The 13459-nt window shown below is 40.0% G+C and overlaps 1 pseudogene; it reads right to left on the bottom strand.

Moving 5' to 3' along the window:
• Nucleotides 1-10239: 10239 nt before the first annotated feature.
• LOC147433637 (uncharacterized) lies at nucleotides 10240-11239 on the bottom strand (annotated as a pseudogene).
• Between the last annotated feature and the right edge of the window lie 2220 nt (nucleotides 11240-13459).

The following is a 13459-nucleotide window of genomic DNA, read 5'->3' as shown; positions in this document are numbered from 1 at the left end:
TCAACCTCAAAAAGGTGAGTCACCAAACTTTACTCTTTCTAGTCGATAAACCATGTAATACTCTTACTGGAGTTTGATTTTATAGTGGTTGTGAAAAAGGGTACCAAGCATGAAAGGGATGATCACTTATCAAGGATCACCTCAATTGAACTTTCCAAGGGAGTTACTAAACTAAGAGGCCAGGTTGTTGATAGTAAGCTGTGTACTTATTGGCTATCAATCATAAGGTGGAGTGAGATTGGATAGCTAGAGTGTTTTTGGGCACTCAAAAAAAAGAGACGCGCACAAGAGACAAAGTAATGATGATTTTCTAGATGCTTATTTGCTCTTCATAAAGATGGTACAACGATTGTCAGAGAGGACTTGGTTACTTTATAAATGACTATAGCACAAATAGATTCATAAATTCCACTTCCTATAACACCAAAACTGATTGAGCAATTGGCTATATGTTAGCTATTAGCAGAGAGATTATACATAAAAAACAAAGATGGAATCCTACTCTTGTGTGTGAGCCCTGAGGAATAAGCCAACTACAAAAATCAAGCCCATATAAAAATAATTAGAACCCATTTTGGTGAAGACCACGAAGGCTTACATGGTTGGGTGTTTACTGGTCAACCATGAAAAGGGATGTTCACAATTATGCGAAACAATGTTCCCAATGCAAAAAAAGGACACATATACCTCATGCTACTTTTCCAAATATCCGTTGCACCAAAATGGAGCAAATATTTGGTAGAGTACTTGACAAATTGGAGATTTATTTAAGATATACAAAAACACCGCCAAAAAGCAATTGAAACAAAAAGCAAAAAATTATACAATGATTAAACAACGATTATACCGATAAGGGAAAAATCAATAGTTGAGACTATGTGCCAATGAAGATGAGTATATTCCTATCTTAGAATAAGCGCATACAAATCTAGTGGGAGGTCATTTTTTCCATGAAACCACGGGTAGAGTAGTACTAATTTTTGCCTTTTTCTTTTCTTTTTGTGTAATTTTTTGAATCATGTTTTTATTTTATGCATAATTTATTTATTTATTTTCTTCAATTTTATTTTTTAATTTTGTATTTTTTTTGTTTCTTAAAGGAAAAATTGCCCCCAAAAAATCATTTGTAGAGAAAAAATATATTAAAAAAACAACAAAAAACAAAAATACACAAAAAAATTTGAAAATAAAAAATAAACATAAAAAAAAAGAAACTACACACACACACACACACACACACACACCACACATACTCACACTTAAGTACTGATACCTCTTTACTAGGCCGGATCAGCTTACAATATGGTCAGAAACGTTGCACCATGTTAATAGGAGATCTTTTATCCCAGTAAAAAATTAGTTGTTGACACCTCCTAAATGGTTCTCTCCATGGGAGTGGATCCTTGAATGGGTGCACAATGGAATAAGCCCCGACTTGAGTAGACCCGTGAATGGGCGCATATTAAAGGCCGAGAATTAAAGTGGACATGGTGATTTTATTCACCTCTAATCGAAACCCTCTTCACGCTTCTCTTTCTCTCTCCCCCTATGCTACGGTAGCTATACCCACCTGCACTAAACCCTAAACCATCATAGCCTCTACTGAGGTGGCTGTATTTGGTGTAATAACCTGCCAGATCATGCTGATACAATAAACGAGGAGTTTATACCTCTTAAACTTGGCCGTCCTTTCACGATCCTGCTACCCTTTCCCCCTCCCCCTCGTTCTTGTTGTCGCATGCCCAATGTTCTGACAACCCCATGCACTCAAGGTAAATCCCACCCTACCACTCTCCCTCTCAACCATCACCATACATGGATCTTGGTTGATTCTGATGCCGTGGACAAATCGGAAGGTTCAGAACCTGCAACATTGCTATATAAGAGGTGAGGGTGCTCTGGCCCCTTACTTAGCCTTGGGTGTATTTTTTTGGTGTGTGTTTGTGAAAGAGAGGAGTGAGTGCGTTACTGTGCCATTATGGAATTGTCTGAACAATCTTCTCACGTCCGAGATTACCTTTGATGATTTAAAAATTGTTTAACATACTATTGTTTTGAAGTTTGCTTCGGCATATGGTTTAATAGCCTAAGTACTTTATCAATTCTGGTCTGAGTGCTTTGCAAAGACAAAACTACTACATAAAACAAGGCACCTGCACTACTGAGAATGATGGATAGTGATGGGTTTGCTTTGCATCTATTTGCACAATGGAAATGTTGGTTGGCGCAGTCCTGTAATTTTTTGATAAGGTTTTTTGTATGGCCAAAGAAATGGGTCGTGTTTTTTTTGGGAATAATGTGCCATTGATAACTTAGTATTTTCTAGTCATTCCCTCCATCATGCTAACCAAAGTACAGCCTTCTGTTCTACATATTGTTTGGAGTGGCTGAAATCTCTGGTTGTTCTAGGTTCTTTCCCATGGTACCATTGGCTAAGTAGGTGGTAGTGTTTTCTTCAACACCTCTTTGGGTGTGTAGTTGGTTGCTAAACTGTCACCTTCTGATTCGATTGTGCAGTAATCTGAGCATTTGTATGACCTGTGTAAGCATATTCTGTTGTGCTTTGGATGGTTCATCTATGGGACCTTTTGGTCAAGCCTTCTTAATGAGTTAAGCAAATTTTTTTTTCGGGCCTGGCATAGCCTGGACCGTAAGTACAATGACATATGAGCATAGAGGCCTTTGAAGAATTATTCTTGCTCATGGTTAGCTTACAAGTGTTAAACCAGGTAGGCTATAAAAAGGAGGGGTTTGTGGATTAGGTTTTGGGATATGCTTTTGATACCTTTTTGACTCTTTCAGAAGACCTTGTTCAGGTAGTTGTAAAATACTTCACAAAAGTAACGGATATAAATAATATTAAACACCTTATGAGCCAAAACTGGGAATAAAGACACTTGGATCAGAAGGGGTGGTGGACTTTCAATCAGGTTTTTAATTATTTAAATAAAACTATTTAAGATAAAAATAAAAAATTGGGGTATATAACTACTTTATCGATAACCTGTGTTATTGTACTTAAATCTTAAAGGAGTGATGACCTTTTTGATTACAAGTTTAAGAAAGAACCAAAAACAATTCACACCTTCATATTTTTTTCAAAATCAAAAGATAATGATTCAGTTTGGACAGTGGTTTTAAGTTAAAAAGGTTGTATGGACATGGATAACAACTGATAAAGTCCATTGACACCTGTAAAACACATTCAAAGCTAACATATATGTTATCTTGTTTGAATGGATGCAAGTGAGGACTCTATCCTTTCTTACACACACACTCACACCCTATCACACACACAACACATCTACTCACACACGTCACTCACCAACACACGTGCACACACACCCTTACACACACACACGAAAGGGAAAAAAAACAAGAAAGGCAACGGCTCTCTCTCTTGCTATGTTGCTTTCTCTCCCTCTCTCTTTGTCTTGACTCCCCCCCCCCCCCCCCCCTCAATCAGCGTTGACACCCTTAACTCTCTCCCCATTTCTGTCCTCTTTTCCATCGCCAGCCAGAACCAACGCTTTTTTTTTTTCATTTTCCCCCTCTTTTCATTGACTTCTTAAAATTACTATATAATTAATGTTGTTTTAGTTTTCCAAATTCATTTTATTTCATTTATTTTAAGTTTGATTTGAATTTTATGTTGGTTTTATTTCATTTTGTATTTATTAACAAAAAGGCAAAAAATCCAATTAAGAAAAGGCAAAAAATAGATTTAAAAAAACAACAAAGAAAACAGAATAAAAAACCAAACAATAGAATTTTTTTAAAAAAAATCAAAAAATTACTTTAAAAAATCGATAAAAAGTTATAAAATATACAAAAAAAAACATTAGGATTTTTTTTTCATTTGTTCTATTGATAATGAGAATTTTTTCTTGTTTTCTTTCTATCTTGTGTTTTATTTATTTGTTTATTGAGTTTTGCATTTATTTGTTCTTGCAAATTTTTTTTATTTTTCCTCTAAAAAAACAAAAAACGAGAAAAACATTTTTTTTGACATTTCTCTCTCTCTCGATTCTCCCCTTGCTTCCCACATGCATAACACATCCCTTACACCCCCGTTTTCACGCGCATTACTCACAAAGAGACACATTTAGATTAGATACGCTCGGAGAGTCTGATTTTGCGAGATTACGCCCGACTTGATCATATTTTAGCTAGATTGCATGCATGGACCCTATTCTTACACACATTCAGTTAGTTGATGAGCTTTAGAGCTAGTTCATGCACATTATTTTATTTGGGCATGATTTACACGCGACATTTTGACTTGGCTTGATTTTAGCCATTGATCACACACTTGCAAATGATTAGAGCCCGATTTGGTATGTTGATTGATTTTTGACTGCGAAGTGGGTCGAGGGACGATTTTTGGAGCTTGTTCACATGCATTGATCCTAGATTACCACTTGGCTAGCATTCGATTGTCAGATTATGCACTATAGCTAGTGCACTTGCTTATTGATCTCCTTTACACTAGATTTGACCTAGATTGATAGATTTTTGTGATCATGGATCGTGAGGCCTTGTTTGATAGGTTATTGTGGATTTATGGTGAGTTAGATAGATTGCCGACAACATCAATGAACTTGGTTGAAATCATAATGCAGGGAGGCCATTGTTAGTTGGGTGTGAAAGTAGCAATGTTGGCAGTATGATAGAGGTAAGGACATTAACATTATTAGCATTTTCTTGCTCTTCATTAACCAATTATGACAACAAGACACAACCATTGAAGGATCATGAGCCAGGTGCTAACAACACTCTTCAAAAAGCACCTCACTGCTCCTCCATTATGGATATGCCCTCACATCCTTATGGCTTAAGGACGTAAGATAATTTTCTATCTTGGCTATCAACCTTAAGGAAGGAGGTCCTGGTGTCATTAAGATCAAGAAACATGGATGTACCTACAAGATTTTCAAGCTTGAAGACTAAAGGCAATTGTGTTATGCATATCCACATCACGGTAGATAGAAGTTGGTATGTTGAATTCAAGAGAGTGGGATGTCAAGATTGTGGATGCAACAAAGAGGAGGCAAGAGAGGAGAAAAAATGATCCAATTTTGATAGGCAACCAAGATTTGTGGGCAAGATTTTGCATTGAATAGGGAGAACCTTGGTAGCAGCTTGCAAATTTTAGCCTTTCATATTAGGAAGGCAATGGGTTATAAGAGGGCCTCTTTTTTTTGGGATTCTGAAATAGGCAAAGGGATAGATGCCATGTGGACTATAATGGTGGATATGGTAGGGCCTAAAAGTGAGTGGTCATACTTGTAGGTTTAGAGGTGGTGGAATATAAATATCTAGAAATATAATGAGAAAAATATCTTATGAAATCAAGAAAATGAACCTTTACCTAAAATTTTGGGGTAAAAATCAATCTTTTCTCTCTCAAGACTTACCAATTTCTCTCCCCCTCTCTCTTAAAAGGGGGTCCCCCCAAAAATGTGCTAGTCATTTCCCTCCCTCTCTCTCTACTGTACCATCTCCACCCTCTGTCTACTCCACCTTGCAAGTTGCACTGCTTCTTGAATGTCATTTTTCCTCCAAAATGGCTCTTACAGTAGAGGTTTGAAACCTCCTTTCACTCCTCAAGCTTGATCCATACTCCCCAATGGTAGCCACCACCCTTTGAAGCTCTCCATTGCTCTTTGAAACTCAATTCACGCCTCTCCCCAAATATGTAGATCTGAACCATTTCCTATTAGAGATGCTCTCTTGTGTGTATTTACTTTTCTCAATAGCCATTTACCTCTTTAATGGCATTCCCTCACAACATAACTTCTTTTGAAGATTTAATCTCTTCTTATGCACCAAAGCACTGTTTGGTAAGACCATTGAGCTTCCTTGGGTGCTTTGTTAGGTAAGAAGCATCCTATTTCATATCGTGTCATAGCTACACTTACCATATTACTAATGAGCCAGCTTGTAGATGGAGGTTCATAGTGGTGACATTGATCCTCTTTGTATACCTTTCAACCTTGCTCTATATGCAACCAAGAACATGAGTGTGCATGGAATAATCATATATTTCTTGTTGCACATAATGCTACTTGCTTTCGTTGTATCCCTAGGTGCATGACGACCTAGGAGTATTGTTGGCTCATTTTCTTGCAGTAGCAATGTACAAAATGACCGTGGTCATTGGGTTATTGTCATCTACAAAGAATTTATGTGGATGACAATGTAGCCAAGTTTAAGAGGTGCACACAAGGTCTCAAGGAGACACATAGCTTCTTTAGCACACCACTAGAAGGAAAGAATCTCGGAGTTCAAGCAAACTCAAAATGGTAAGCTATTAGCAAAGGTGCAACATGTGTATAGAGCTTCTCGATTGAATCTAGGGACAACATTATCTCAACCAAGGTGGTTGGGTTTCCAAGCCCTAATCCAATCCGATGTCAAACCCGTGGGAGCATGCCCTTATGTAGCATGCAATACAACCCTAGTTATTAGTGGAGTTGTGCCCTATATATATATATGCAAAATTTTCTATGATCAAGTAGAGTGTGGTTATTGTGTCAAGCTTCTCTTCTCTTATCTCTCTCTCTCTCTCTCTCTCTCTCTCTCTCTCTCTCTCTCTCTCTCATCCTTGCACACTCAAGCATGCCATGGATCCTCCACGTTGTCATCCACCATAGCCTTGTTCCCTACAAAGTGGTATTAGAGCCCATGCAAGGTAGAGCTTTGAGGCGGTGCTTGCACCAGCTTTTCAAAATGCTACCGTTTTGTGGAGGCAACAAGGTGAGCCCAAGCTTAGGAGGTGAACAAAGCCCTTCTGAGCACCATTGTAGGCCAAGTACAGAGCATACAAAGCTCACAGGTAGCACTCCCTGGCAGCATATCAAAACGCCATCGTGTTGCTCAAGTCGTGGTCACAATTGGCGCACTTATCAAAACTTTTCTCGTTGGTGGCGTAAGCATAGCTTTGGAGGGTGTTGTCTTTGCTAGATCAACCTATCAAAACATTGCTAATTTTGTAGGTGGTCGTAGGTGTTGCTTGTTAAAATGTGGTTGCTAGCTAGGCAACACAAATTGGTAGTTTTGAGCATATCAAAATGTGGTTGTATAGGTCCCTTGGCAATTTTTGCAAGCATATCAAAATGCTACTTCCTGGTGTGCTAAGCAGCAGTGAAAGCTTTTCACAACATCTCAAATGTGGTGCAAAGTAGAGGATTTTCGAGCCTCTCAAAACGCTCTCCAGCAAGGCGATGGTGCAAGAGGTGAGTGCACCTATCAAAACGCTCGACAACACTGGTAGTGGGCTAAAAGACCATGGGCAATAGTTCTTATTGCATCTCAATATGGTGTCCCCTTGGTCTCCAAGGCGACCTTGCTAACGACTCCGAACAATAGCATGTACTAAAGTATTGCAAGGACAATTGTATGCAAAGCTTCTTGTTTCACAGTGAGGATGTTGAACCTGAATTTAATCTACTGGTCAACAACTTGGTTTTGGATAGTGATGCCGAAGAAGAGCAAAAAGGTGAATCCAAAATCATAGCTCATGTGATAAGCAAGCCATCGATGACATTTTCAACACTTTGCTTTGAGCATTTGATACATCAACAGATGCAAAACATGAAAATCTGCTTTGAGATTGTGGTACAAGACTTCATAAACTATTTTTACCAGCTTAGTGTCATAACTTTGTTCAAGGTTTCTTTTTGTCAAAACAATCATATATTTATGTCAAAGTCTTGTTTTGGTTTATCGGTCTATTATTGTCATGCCAAAATTTTGTACGGGTTATAGACAATGCCACATATAATTGGTAAGACCTCCCATTCTTGTTTGGTCAAGTTCTTGTTGTCTCACTCTGATTGTTGTTCGAGGGAAGTGCACACATACACCTATGATGTTGTCGGGGGGGGGGGGGGCTTCTACTCATAGTTTCAGGTGATTGAACTCTGCCATTGTCTGTATCAAGTCCATTGTGAGTGGTTTGGCCTTGAGGGGGGGATTGTTGGGTTTCCAAGCCCTAGTCCAATATGGTGTCAAACCCATGGGAACATGCTCTTATGTAGCATGCAGTACAACCCCAGTAATTAGTGGAGTTTGCATGGCAATTGCGCCCTTTATATATATATGTAAAGTTTTGTATAATCAAGTAGAGTGTGGTTAATGTGTCGAGCTTCTCTCTGCTCTCTCTCTCTCTCTCTCTCTCTCTCTCTCTCTCTCTCTCTCTCTCTCTCTCTCATCTCTGCATGCTCAAGCATGACATGGCTCCTCCACGTCGTCATCACCATAGCCTTGTTCGCTACAAATTTTTTGTAACAACTGTACGTCTCCTTCTCTTTAGATACTTAGGATTGTCTATTTTTTGCTTTCATCTCATAGGCTGCTTCCAATAAGTGCATGATATATGTTGTTTGTTCATTCTTGCAAATATTTTTCCATCTGATTTTGTAGAGTGGGTGCTTATAGAATCCTTCACAGGGACATCTAAAGCCATTTGCGTGTATGTTGGCAAATTACTATATGCTAGTTGTCTATTCTCTGACCTTGCCTCATGGAACATCTTTTTCAATAGCCATATATATGTCGCGCCTAGGTGAAATGGGTATGGTAATTTAACTCCCATTCATTCACCAAGCCTAAAGATTTTGGAATGGCCTACATAAAAAGAAAATTTGATAATATCAACCCAAAGAAGAATGGAGGTGGATGTGCATGCACCCTTGAAGTGCACCTATGGGCCATACAAAGCAATGGTAACATGGTTTTTGCCTCTTCATGTCTTTGTGTGTATCTTTATATTGCAAAGTGTGCATAGGACACCAACAATGTGGATTTGCAAAGGAGATGGTGTGATAAATGACTTCCTTACAATTGTATGGGAAAGCAAGGTTGTCAACCATGAGGGAGGTAGCATTAAGTGCTATGTAATTGGGAAGAAATTGGTGTTCACATACCATATATTATAGCAAAGCTTGCTGATGGCCTTTCCCTATAAAAGGTAGAAGCAAAATATGTGAGTATGGGAAACACTTGATTCTGATGTTGCTTGTCAAGAAACCATTGACCTTCAAATATGTCTCCACAAGGATGTGATGCACAACATCTTTGTGAATAATAATTGGCACCTCTACCATCTTCGTGAGTATATGAATCTAAGATATACATTACTAGGGTTATACAAATTGGCGAGCAAGTATTTTTGAGCAACAAAATAACCGAGCAAGTCCTTCAAACAATCTTTATTACTTAGAGTGAATTGCAAAAGTGTAAGCGGGTTTTCCATTGTTGAAAACTAATCCCACAATTAAACTCAAATTCCCTGATGACTAATCCCATGAACCAAGATTGGAGCCAATCTCAAGGTTGCCTCCCTCCTAGCTATGTGAGCAACTTCATTCAGTGACCTCAAGCCGATGTTTGTGCTCTCGCTCTCATCACCACGTGAAGATAATTGTCATCAAAGTCCACATTTTCCAGTGGATTTCCTCCTTCTTCCCTTCCCTTCAACAGGTTGTTTTGATTTTTCAATTGGCTCAAGGCTAAAGCTTTTTCCCGAACACTAGGCCGCCTTGAAGAGCAAAGTAATATAAACCATACCCACTTTAATTAACATACAAATAATCCACCATCAAACATGCAGACCTTCTATTCTAAACACCCTCGACAGAGCATATCACTCTCTCTCTCTTCTCTCTCTCTCTCCCTCTCTCTCTCTCTCTCTCTCTCTCTCTCTCTCTCTCTCTCTCTCTCTCTCTCTCTCTCAACGCTCGCCTCTCTTCCTATGTTGTAGCACCACAGAGAAGACAGGGACAAGAGGTTTCTGCAAGCATCCTTGCTGCATTATTGATGGGAGGAGTTTTTTCCAACCACACGTGAAGGAGGGTCGCAAGCTGGGGTAGAAGAAGATGCAACCTAGTGGGGGGATTGCACGACAGTGAGGGCCGGATCACCAAAGCAACATAGGACAGGCTTGGTGAAGGAGTAATCTTCATACTATGGACATTTTAAAGAGCTAATTATAAGAAGTATAGTATTGAGGGGTGAGGAAGAGGCCGATGCTTGTGAGGCCCACACCCAAGCCGACTCTCTCTCTCTCTCTCTCAAGACATGTTTCATACATCTGCCTTACATTGCTATTCAAATCATCTGGGAAATGAAAAACCTGTAAGAATGACAACTTTGATCTCTACGTTGTGAAATTTCTAATCAAGTTACAAAGGGATCATTGAGAAACCACATAAAAGTTCAGAAAGGCACCTAAGTTTAGCTATACCTTGATGATGAGCGAGGCCTACGGTCACCCTCAAATTCCTTACAGAGGGGTTTGGGTGGGGGATCTGGCTTGTTAGAATCATGCTTCTTAAGCGAGAGCACATCTCAACCAGAGCTACCGTGAGTCACAACACGCACTGTAACCTCTTGTCTAGGCTGGAATAGTTGCCGCAGTTTCTCCAAGCCACCCAAGAAGCCCAAGTCTTGGGTCGACAAAAATTTCTCGTGCCGACTGGGCATGGTGACCCAATATCCCACAGGCATCGCTTTTTGGATGGTCCCTTGGAATGTGTTTGGGTCTCCTGGTTTGAGCATCTTCTCAGGTTCCATGTCCACCATAATGTCATCATAGTAGCTACTATTATTGATGTTGTTGAACCAATTTTGAAGGGAAGGAAAGGAACTTACATGGTGGATTTTAGGTCTGCTGCATAGTCCAGGATTCTGCCCTCCAGTAAGGCCTTTGCAGAGGGAAGGTTCTTCTCCATCGCGCATCGCAAGTCGTCTGGCTTGGCAAACTCCTCTCCAGAACCTTGAAGATGTCGCCCTCCTCAACCATCGTTGTTGCTCGCAGAAACTCTCTCTCTCTCTCTCTCTCTCTCTCTCTCTCTCTCTCTCTCTCTCTCTCTCTCTCTCTCTCTCTCTCTCTCTCTCTCTCTCTCTCTCTCTCGCTAGAGCTCCATTGAGAGTGGCATTGCCTGCAACGTTCACCTGAGGGTGGCACAACTTGCAACATTTAACTCTGTGCATGACACACCTCCTTCACTATCTTGGCTTCTCACCACATGCCTCGCTTATGCAGTAGATTCCACTCATAGAACAACTTTCAAGAAGGTGACGACAAACTGACTTGAAGTTTTTTTAATTAACAAAGGCCCTTACCCGCATGACCCTACCCTGCCCAGGTTTGCTGCTGCAACCAATCCCCACCAATGTGGACTGGTCCTCCTCTCCAGAACCCTGAAGATGTCGCCCTCCTCAACGTGCTCATTGCTATTGCTCGCAGAAACTCTCTCTCTCTCTCTCTCTCTCTCTCTCTCTCTCTAGAGCTCCATTGAGAGTGGCATTGCCTGCAACGTTCACCTGAGGGTGGCACAACTTGGAACATTTGCCTCTGTGCATGACACACCTCCTTCTCTGTCTTGGCTTCTCACCACATGCCTCGCTTATGCAGCAGATTCCACTCATAGAACAACTTTCAAGAAGGTGACGACAAACTGACTTGAAGTTTTTTTAAATTAAAAAAGGACCTTACCCGCATGACCCTACCCTGCCTAGGTTTGCTGCTGCAACCAGTCCCCACCAATGTGGAATGGTTGCAACAACAAACTAGGGCGGCAGGGCGGCCGGGTAGGGTCATGCGGGTAGGGTCAATTTTTTAATAAAAAGCTCCAAGCAGATTGACTGGGAGCTACTGTTTCAGGCGGCACCACATGCAAAGAAAGTGGCACAAGTGATAGTTTGCATTAGGAGATCATTCAACTGCGTGCCTCTTGGGCAAACAATAGCAAAGCGCCATGATGTAGGGCGGACGATAGTACACCGACTGCAATGTGATGGCAAGCAACACGAGGGATTTTTTTTTTCATGAATGAAGGGATTATGGCATTGGATTGTAGCCAGAGACGTTGGCCTATAGAAGAAACAACTCTGCTCCGACGATGGTTGCTCTTGTTTACGTGCTACTACAAAGGATTTGGCAGGCTTTTGAAGTTTTAAATCGCCATTATGTGAGTTAGGACTAAAATATTCTTCCAATCTTCGCGTGGATATCCTAGGACCTTGGGTGTTTTGAGGAGTGAGGGCACTTAGAGCATAGAAGATTATAAGAAATTGTTGCTTCATGAATTTACCTCTCCATCCAGTAGGAAAATGCACCTAAGACTTGGGCCTTTCCTGTGCGGAAGAACTTGCATTTGGCTCTGGGTTGGATCGCTTCTATTTAATGATCACGATAGACTTGTTAGGCAAGAAAATGTCCTCACGAAAAGTGGTTCTAGAAGCAAAATGATTAGATCAAGAAGCCTTTTGGAGCTCCATGTACGGCACCTCTTCAAGCTTTATTTTATCCTTAAATTTTCAATTAGGAGGTCTCGGAGAATTAAGAGGCAGCTTAGAAGCCAATACTACATACGTTGCCAGGGAACTTAAGCGAGACAATAAATTTTGGTAATTAGTAAACTAGAGCTTGCCAAAACCCTTGTACTACCTCTTCTCAAAATACCTTGCTGCTTCACTTTTGTCTTGGACTCCTCCCTTAAAATATTGTCTAAGATCCATGCATGTCACCAGCTATGTCCACAAATCCAAAAGAGAACAATATATTCCCACAAGGTTAGGCAGATCTATGACAGATAGACATGCTAATCTCTCAATCAACTTAACTTTCTTGTATAAGCACATGCTAAATTCTTTGAGTTCATTTTGGTAATTAGTAAACTAGAGCTTGCCAAAACCCTTGTACTACCTCTTCTCAAAATACCTTGCCGCTTCACTTTTGTCTTGGACTCCTCCCTTAAAATATTGTCTAAGATCCATGCATGTCACCAGCTATGTCCACAAACCCAAAAGAGAACAATCTGTTCCCACAAGGTTAGGCAGATCTATGACAGATAAACATGCTAATCTCTCAATCAACTTAACTTTCTTGTATAAGCACATGCTAAATTCTTTGGAATGAACTCCGTTTTACTCAGATTTTCCACTATAACTGTGACTTTGTCAATTTGTCTCTCGAGCAAAAATATATAGTTCTCTTCAAAGGTATTAACTTCCAAATGACCACTCTTAATGTGATGAAACCATTTTGAAAAAAGCTGACAACCTCTTATGCTTCCTTGATTGCTTTTTTTAAAATTTAATTCTATAGGTTGGCGCTATCCATTCAACCCTTTTCATGGTCTTGTCCATTCAGACAAGCCCAAATTTGCACTTGCAAGGTTCTATTAAAGAAGTCATTGTTTGTAAATCTGTTTGAGTAAAGGAGACTTTAGGAATAAACTTTTGTCACAATTGAGCAAAGCAACAGCTAAACATCCACCTGTTTCACATGAGCCTCATAGAATGGGCCCTTGTCTTTTGTTCTTAGAAGATCTTAACATAGATTAACTGTTAGTCAAGTCTTGAAAAAAGCAACTCAAGACAAATCATACCTCAAGAATCTCGTTGAGATGGAACCGACACGGTGTGTTGCCAGTGGATTTTCTAAAAT

This window comes from Adiantum capillus-veneris, chromosome 19 (assembly GCF_014529385.1).
Source record: "Adiantum capillus-veneris isolate H3 chromosome 19, ASM1452938v2, whole genome shotgun sequence".
NCBI lineage: Eukaryota > Viridiplantae > Streptophyta > Polypodiopsida > Polypodiales > Pteridaceae > Adiantum > Adiantum capillus-veneris.
Note: the sequence above shows the minus strand (reverse complement) of the source record. Positions and strands in the feature narration are given on the sequence as shown.